A 10039-nucleotide genomic window follows, 5' to 3' on the forward strand; every position below is an offset into this window, starting at 1 on the left:
AGCTCACTTACAGCGAGTTTTTCGCAAAACCGGGCTTCGCTGGAGTAGCGTTTCCCAAGCCGAAAGGCTCTTTTCTTGGAGCCGTCGGGCGCTCCGGGGCTTCCGCCTCATGCTAGGGAGTTACCCTAGGCTTTGGGGGGGTTAGGGAGGCTTAGAGAGAGAGTTTAGAGAGAGAAAAAAGGTTTGGGAGGTGTGAGAATGAATGGAGCCCGGCACCTCTATTTATAGCGGAGAAATATGATGGACTCGTCAAGTCTGAGTCATGACTCGTCGAGTTGGTCCATGTGGTGGCCTTCTGGTGGTGCCACGTGTCCAATTCTGGTGGTGCCACGTCACCCCCTATCGCGTATCAGCCTTCAAACTTAGAAAAATCATAACTTTCGCATACGAGCTCCATTTTCAACGTTCTTTATATCCACACGTAGGTAAGATCAAGATCTACAACTTTCGTTTAGACTTCGTCGGCTAATTCTCGACCGATCTCAAATTTAACAGTAGGAGGCGTTTAGACTGTTAAATGACCGCGAAGAGTTCATAACTCCTTCATCCTGACTCCGTTTTCATCTGTCTTTTTACCGTTGAGTTCCTATTAATGAGACCTTCAACTCTCATTTAGGACGCGTAAGCCAAAAACCGCTCGAACTAAAATTCGAGTTTCGGGCCGTGCACTGCTAAGCCGAATCTTAGAAAAATCATAACTTCTTCATACGAAGTCAGATTTGGGCGTTCTTTTTATCGATGTTCTTAGTTTAACATATTATACAACTTTTGTTTAGATTGCTAAGGCTAAAAAGTATTCTATCATAAATTTACTATTTACGTTTTCCGGTGTCGTGCCGGTTTTGCCGTAAAACTTCGACGGGCCATAACTTCTTCGTTATAACTCGGATTTCGGCATTCTTTATATGTACGGAAACCTCGAGACATATTCCACAACTTGGTTAAGATTATTTATTCTAAATAATCTTTTGACGAAAAGTCGTTTTCGACCCCTATTGCCTCTAAATTGACTAGCCCGGATCTACGGGCGTTACAAGTTTCGTATTCGTTCTATTCCTAATTGTAGCTTCGTATTCGTTTTCGTATTCATAATTAGTTATAATTGTAAATTAGTAGAAGTTATTCGTAGATTATGAAACATAGTTTAGATTAGAACATTTTATCGAGAAATCTGGGATTAGTTTGAAAGCTAAATTTGTAATTCGAACTATTTGATAAACACGGTTATTGATATTAGAACATACAGAATGAAAAGGATTAAACTGAAAACAATAAGTTTGAGTACAAGATTTACTTGTACTTTTGCTTGTATTCCCCCTGAAAACAGTGAAAACAGTTGAAAAAGGGTAGGGGTATGAACTCACCGGACGAGAAATATGGCGAATTCGGATGCTAAGTGTTGGTCCGGGGCTTGCAAACACATGAGGTTCCTAAGTATAATGTAAAGATACACATTTTTATCTAATTAGGACTTAGATTGGTTATTTGATAAGAACAATTGTTTCTAGTCGCGAAAACACCCCGATACAAGTGTTTGGAGGGACCCGGGTGGCGTTTTAGGACGAGAATTGAAGCAAGGGACTTGGGACTTGAGTTTACTCCCCATGAATAAACTTATATAAGATTTTTTGGTCCAAAACACCCATTCCCCATGAGTTTACAGTCGTAAACTCATGGTGGGGTGGTTTATGGTGCAAATTTGGGTAAAAAAATGGATATGGACACTTGGAAATGCTTGGAATAATTTTACCTAAGGCTTGGATTGAATTAAAAACACCATTTGCAACACTTAAGGGAGTTTACAGCCTAGGCATGGGATCATTGGCCGTAAACTCTCAAATCCCCTTGATTAAGTGTTTTTAAGGTGTTAAAATTAATCACATGTGATTCTAAAAATTCCCACAAGCCTAGAAATGAGTTTGGGGCACCATTTCACACCCTTTCATGAGTTTACGGCCATGAGACATGTTCTATGGACGTAAACTCTCAAATGTGGGGTTTTGATGTGTTTAAAGCCCTAAAACTATTTTTGGTTGGTCCTTTGATTTATTCCAAGGCTTTTGGTGGTGTCGGATGGCTTTCTAACACCTTGAAATTGAATTTATGCCCATATTTAAGGAGTTTACGGCCCAAGCATATGCCTTGGCCGTAAACTCACACAAACCCCTCAAAAATTATGTTTAAGGTGTCCAAATGCTAAAACCAATATTCTATAATTCGTATCTAAGCCTTGTTTGTGATTTGGAAGGGTTTAAGGTCATGAAAACCCCTTTTATATGAGTTTACGGCCCAAGCATATGCCTTGGCCGTAAACTCCTTCAAATCTCACAAAATCCATGTTTTAAATGTTTTAAGTCCATATCTTGAAGTCATTTAGCCATATCTAGGTCCCAAAACTGTCAAGGAGGGGTTTAAGGGCTCAAAACCCTTCAAACTTGGTGTTTACGGCCTAGGCACCTTCCTGGGCCGTAAACTCATATTTTGTGTCTTATTTCATGATTATGTCTCGAATTTAGAAGTCAAATAAGCTATACAATGAGGTTAGGAAGTTACCTTAAGGATTTGAGACCTTAAAATTGAGTTTTGGACCCTTAATCTTGGATTTTTGGAGAGAGGTTAGAGAGAGAGTGGAGAGAGAAGGAAAAAGCTTCAAATGAAAGGTTTAACACGTTTATATGGTTCCCAAACTTTGGATGCGGTGGAATTCTACCCGATACCGGCACTAAACGGGGCTTTTGGTCGCACCCGATAAAGTTACCGTCACCCGGCGGGAATGTTTCTAACTTTTTGAAATGAATACTTTTGGGTTAATTTTATGAGTTCCAAGGGATTTGAACACTCATTAATTTATATTAAACGTATAAATTTAATTAATTAACCCAAAGCGAGAATGAAATGGATCGACTAATGGCGAAATCTCACGGGTAGAACAAGTTTTTCGACGATAGAAAACTTCGGGTTGTTACACTCTTATTCTGAAACACATGCAAGATCAAAAGCTCAAAGGATTTGAAACTGAAGTGTTTAGATTCGGTTTTGCACATGTCAAGATTTTTATTGATGACTACTTTAAATGTTTGACATTAACCAATGAAGAACTCGCAACAACATTGGGAAAGAAAGTAAATGTCCCTTGGGAAGATACTTTGACCCAGTCTGCATTATCTAAATATGCTGATGGTGAAATATGCCTAAAACCTTTTGGCATGGTATTTTCAGGGAAGGATAGGAAAACCCAATAAATTTTTGTTTAAGATCTCAGAAATTGAAAGATATACTTCTTCGCAATGTATGAAATTTATTGTTCGTATGAATAACTGCATGAAGAATAATGAAGGAGACAAGAGGGAGCTTAACAAGGTGATTACTTGGTATAGTGAAGTGCGAAAGACAATCTACTCAGCTGTTCAGAAACTTACAAACTGAATAGCTTCGACTGTTTACAAAGCGGGAGATTGTAGAGTCTATGTATTGTAAAAGTTAAAGTAGTTGTTTCTTTTGAGTTTCGCATATTAGTTATTTTACTGAGTCATAGTTTTATGCGAAGCATATTATAATAGACTTAGTATACTTTTTGTACACTCAGGTCTCCTATAAATAGGGACTGAGGTTAGAAGTAGAAAGTACTTCTGCACTCGAGTATTCTTTCTGCTTAAGCTTTGTAATCAGTCTTCATCAATATAAGATCTGATTAATATTTACTCATTGTGTTCTTATTTTTCAATCATTCAATCATAATTGCTTTTATAATCTTGATAACAATTCTCTTTAGAAATATGTGATACCTTCTTGTTGAGGTGGTCAAGGACTTTAATGATGATAATTATGTTAGGTTTTATGTACTCTAATATCCCTATGGTGCACATACAACCCTAATGTTTTGGATCTAAGCTTTCTCTAGTTATACATGCAATAAAATGATCCAAAGCATGAAGCCTACAACTACCATATAATTTGATATTTGCAACATAAAATCAAGTTAGATGAATACATGTATATTGTAGCTTGTAGAATTTGGCCTTTCAAGAGCTTAGTACCTTAAGTGTGATGACTCAAATGGAATCACAAAACACCATGAACAAATTGATGATAATGAAAGAGAGGTCATGAACACAAAAAATCAGCTACGGTTCTACTTGGAACTCTTGGTTGCCAATTTTGGAGCTAAGGGGTTACACTTATAGTGTAGAATTCCTAGAGTTTCAACTTGTAAACCCTAATCCACTCCCTTGTGGCGTTAATCTAATAATCCACATGATAAGCCCTTTAGACAAACTCTTACTCCATTAGAATCAACATGGATCATTAACCCAATCTGTCACAACTAGCCTTTTTTATAGGAAATTTTGTACTCTTGTAAACATCATTTATTGTGACACTTGTAACTCTAAATTGATACTATGCACTATGGCTATTCAATGACAAAAAAATGAATCAAGGTTCACATGTGAAGTTCAATACTCTATACAAAACATTCCAAATAGTCAATCATGAGTTGAAAACCCTAGAACTCATGGTTCAAGTTCACTATGGACTAGGATCCTCTTATGGGCCTAATGGACCAATAAACTTTCAACTTGATTACTTTGGGCCTAAAAACCCTAATTAGGTTCTGATTGGATCCAATTCATAAATCTATAACATTTTGAGCCATTTGGGCCTAGAATGATTCAGTCTAACTCTAATGGGCCATGATGTGCCATAAATGATTTAATTAGCCCTAACGGGCCATAAACCAATTCCCTTTACCATTTTGGGCCGTGAACCTTCTTTAGGGCCCAATGGGTCATAAAATATTATTAAGCTCCATAAATTTGAGCAAGCCAAGAAAAATAAGCCCGAAACCATTCCATCTCCATCCTTAAGCCCAAATTCTCAGCCCATTTAGTTAATTAAACAAAAAAAAAATTGAAAATGAAGGATTTTGTACATATGACACCTCATGTTTACATGGTGGATATCCGTGCAAACATCACCTCAAAATTCCTCTCCTTCTTCTCTTATTAGCCTCGGCCGAAACACGCCACAACACCACCTTCATTTCTCTCTTTCAAATTCTCTCAAGAACCATTCATCCTCCTCTAAAAATTTTCCAAATATTGGGCATTTCCAAGAAGTTTTTCACTAAGATCATCATCTTTGGTAAGTCATACATGGATCTATGGTTTAGTTTCTTGATTACTTCAAAAAGCTATACTTAACTCAAAATATTTCTTGATCTATACTCTTAAAATTCATAGAATTCGAAAACATCTTCAAGGTGTTGGTAGGGCCGAAAATCTTCTCATATCGTCACCAAAACTCGAATCCAAAACCTCAAGGTGAGTTCATACCCCTTGATTTTCGGTTTTACTATGTTTTAGGGGAAGATACAAGTTGAAATGTGCTAGATCTATGTATTTGTGCATGCTTATGTGTGTTTTCTTGATTTAAATTGCGATTATGTGATGAAACATTATAGATTTCGAAAACTCTAACAAAAAATTGTGATATTTGTAAACTAAAACACTTTACACAACTTACTATGAAGATAAATGTGTTAAAAATGTGAAGATTCATAAGAAACAAAACAAAATCTTGAAAAAGGACCACTTTTGACAAATAAACAAAAATATAAGTCCTCCTTGGCATTTTCGGTTTTTACAAGGTTCACAAGAGTCAAATTACTTTAAAAATGGGGCATTATGATATTTATGACTTTAAAAGGAGCAAAAGTATAATTTTTCGCCTAACGGGCCACCTTATGGGCCTTACGATTTTCTTGGGGTTAAAGTGTAAAAATTTTAGTGTTTGTGGACTAAAATGTCATTTTATACAAATCTGAGTCAAGAATGTAAATTTATGGATATAGGGGCTGAAAATGTCACTTTCCTTCAATTTGGGACAAAATTGTTATTTTTATAAAAATTGGGCTGAAATTGACATTTTTATCAAAAATGGGTTGTGTTGGGTAATATGTGTTGAGTCATGCGCCATTCTTTTGTATATCCAGTATGTGTCTGTCCAATCGTGATTTTAGATTAAGGTTACGCATTATATATACTGCATGCATGTATGCCTTAGAAGACACGATAGTCATTTTATTATCTCTGCTGCATTGTAACCCTAAACATCTCTACAGTCGAAGTACTTAATCGAGCTCTTCTAGGGTGTTCAAGTTAATCATTTGACACCAGTTAAACCATTCTTGTGTTCATCAATTCTTTATTTTTCTGCTTGAATCTAACGATCTTTAAGAATTTTTTATTCCAACAATTGGTATTAGAGCAGGAGAATGTGTTACTCATACGCATTCCTTCTATGTGAAGAATTCATTAGGGTTGATGCTTTTATCAAATATATAAATTCCATCTTCTACATGTCGACGGTAACTGTAGTGTCTGATAAAACCGTAATCTCAAGTTTACAAGTCTGATTCTAGCAGATCTAGAGCACAAGATCATCATGTCACACGAAGACTCTCAAAAAATCTCATCAACATCTCGAATAGCATTGGATCATCCACAAGAGTTCCCATTCTTTTCACTCAAGACTATAAAGTGTGGACGCATCACTTTGAAGATTACGTGGTTGGATCTAAAGACAATGGTTATCTCATCTGGGAGGCTATCACAATCGGTCCATTCGTTCATGCTGGAACAAGTAGGACAGTGAAGACTCAAAAGGAGTATAATCAGTTTTTTGTGGACGTAGAGAAGATTCCACCGTATGAAATAGAAAAGCAACTGTGCAATCTTAAAGCCATGAGGATGATCAGATTTTTCCTACAAGCCAATACCTTTCGTCGGGTTAGTTCATGCACTACTGCGAAAGAAATATGGGACAGGCTGAAAGAATTGTATTCGACCGAAGAAGATCTAGAAACCTTGTTACTCTGTGAGTTCAGTGCTTTTGCTCAAAAACCTGAGGAGACTCTTCTTTAGACGTTTGATCACTACAATCATCTGCTCAGCAAGATGATGAAGCACGGAATTGAAAGAAAGGAGATTGAACAAAAAGTCACGTTTATGAATGGCCTGAGAGCTGAGTGGATGGAAGTAGTCTCAACTGTAAAGGCTCATGAACAACTCAAATCTTACTCGCTGGAAAAAGTGATGGGCATCTTAAAATCCCATGAAAGGATAGTAACAAAAGAAGTGATGGTTAGGTCTTGCATAGGCTCCTTAGCCCTTATCTCAAAAGGGAAGAATGTGATGGAAGAAGATGATGACTCGGATTTGTCTGAGTGTGACCTTACCAGTGAAGAATATGCAATGATGGTCTCCAAACCCAAGAAGTTTTCAAGAAGGAAATTCCCTGCCAATAAGAACCGAAACTGGCAAGGGAGTTATAGCTTCGAGAAGGTGAAAGAAGAATCAAAGAACGTCTCTCAAAAGGATAATTATAAGAAAGAAAGCAAGCTAGTAGGAGATTCTAGATACGATTACAATTATTTTCACGGAAAGAACCACTTTTCCAAAGATTGCATGTTACGAAATATGTCTAAGAAAAAGGATAGTGAAGATGATGAGGCTTATCATACACGAAAGCTGGAAGAGCTAAAGAAAAAGAAGGCAACTGAAAACTCTATGAATGTCTTGATTGAGCAGGAGAATGTGCTCAATGATGAATTTGGAGGCATTGAAGTCTGGTTAACAGACTCTAAGGATGAAGAAGTGAGGAAGCCTTAACATGCAGAGCATATGTAGCGAGAGAGGAAGTTAACAGTTTGGCTGGGAAGTGTATGATAGTGACAGCAGGAGAACCAACAGAAGACGAGCGTAAGGAGCCGCACTTGAAGAAGGAAAAGTGTTTTGCAGCAAAGCCCATGAGTGAAAGGATTAACGACTATACTCGGTTGATCAAAAAGGTACAATCCATCCTCGGATCTCTTAAAGTTCCTGTAACAAATTATGAAGAAGAATTAAACGAGCTTAAATTTATATTCACTAATCTAAGTAGTAGTCTCATGCAAACTCGGTTAACGAACTCTAACCTAACTGAACAACTCAGCAAGGAGTCATCGAAGAGTAAGGAGAGATGCATGTGGATTGAGCTGAAGGAGACGGATTTAACTAGGGCTAGAGATGAGATTATCTATTTACAGAGAGACAATTAGATGTTTTTAAAACAAAGAAACATTTTATGCTTAGTTGCTAAACATTTATATACTAATATTACTCAAATGCATTTAGATTGTGAAATAAGGAAAAAGACTCATAAGATGATCTTATCCTTCCTTGAGCTTAAGGAGGATGAGGTCATTGCTGAATGTGAATCCATAATGTCCTCAGAAGAGACTTCTGTCACTTATAAAATCAGTCTAGATAAAATTGAATCTTTCATTGACTCAAAGGAACACAAATACATGCTTAAAAGGCTCTTAGACGAAAATGATAAGTTGAAAATTAAGAAAGAGACCTTACAATCATTTGACTCCTCAAATGCTAAATTAATGACCAAACATATAATGAATGTAGAAAACTCATCTGAATTTGATGAGGAGAGTGAGATGAGTGAAATTTCAATGGAAGATGTAGTTGATTGCTATGAGTTTTTGAAAAGTGAAATTGAGAAACCCCTTATATTCGAAAATTCGGTTGAATATGCACATTTCTCAAAGGATAAGTCAAAGAAACTCAAAGAAAAGGCTGTGTTTTACCAGAAAGTTCAAATCATGCCAAATCAAGTTAATGCGGTCACAAGGGTCACTGGAAAACAAACAACAGAACTAAAAATCTTGGTTGACAAAGACAATGCTGAAGGGTGTGATAATTAAATTTGTTCCACTCCTATCGATAATGCAGACAATACCATTGGTCTATTAAAGCGAACCTCATTAAGGGTAAAGAGTAGATATGTTGTTGAACCAATCAACAAGCCCTCAAGCTTTGACAAACCAATTTCAAGTGGGACAAAAGAGATACCAGAAGACACTACTAGAAAAAAGGCCTTTTACGACGCGCAAAATACGACGCTCATTGATCTATGTTACGCAAAGAAGAATGACATTAGAAAAATGTCATCTCTTCAAAAAATTTAAGGATAAAAGGCACGCATTATTGCGCGCCCTTAAATCAGTGTCTAAAAAAAACACGGAGGGCACCTATAATAAAATGTGCGTCGTCTAAGGATGTCGCTTTATAATTTTTAATGGAACGCGCGTTCCATCCTTTAACAGTAGGGGGAAATGAAATTCTGAAAAAATTAAAAATCCGACCTTCCTTTTTTTCTCCTTTCTTTCTTGCCCAAATTATGGACGCTCCTTCCTTCCCCCTCCCGACATTGACTGCTGCCTACTTCTTCCCTCACTTCTACCTACTGGAACCACCATATCTCCCACTCGATGTTGAAATTGTTAGAAAAAGCCCTAATTATACTCTCAAGTCTAAATACAGAAAAAATAGAAGATGGTGAAGAAGTAGCAGTAGAGGAAGTGGAGGATGAACAGTCGAAAATGGAAGGAATGGCATCAATAGCGTTGTTACTAGATGGGTCAATCTCGGGTCATTTTGTTCAGCTTCCCGAGTCCGTTTATTACCAGATGGGTCAATCTCGTCTTTTCGTCTCGACTTCATATCTCTCTGTAAAGCAACCGACGACCCCTACACCACCATCTGCAAACCCTAAGCCATTGTCACTACCATTGAACCCTAAAAACTCATTCACACTCCACTAGATTGGGCTCCAACGGTGACTCCTACTCTACCTCCCGTCTACCATAATTAGGAAATCCTAGAAATTAAAAAACCCTAATTTTGTCGATTTAGGGTTCGGACTTCGTTCCATCTCTCAGTCTCCACCATTCTTGCCAACTGGTGTTGCAACACTGTTGTCACCATCAATCCCATCACCCACCACAATCGAAGTTGATGAAACCCTACCTCCTCCTGCTTCCAACGCCTCAAAATGGATTGTACATGTCGACGTTGCTTGCGTTTATTATCCTATTTCTCTCAAAATAAAATCGACCCAAAACCCTATTTCTTGTTGTTCAAATTAATTTCAATGTTGAACCTTCGAATTCATAGTTTGAAGAAAAGATATTAGAAACTATGTA

The sequence above is a fragment of the Lactuca saligna genome, chromosome 1 (assembly GCF_052625555.1).
Source record: "Lactuca saligna cultivar CGN05327 chromosome 1, ASM5262555v1, whole genome shotgun sequence".
NCBI lineage: Eukaryota > Viridiplantae > Streptophyta > Magnoliopsida > Asterales > Asteraceae > Lactuca > Lactuca saligna.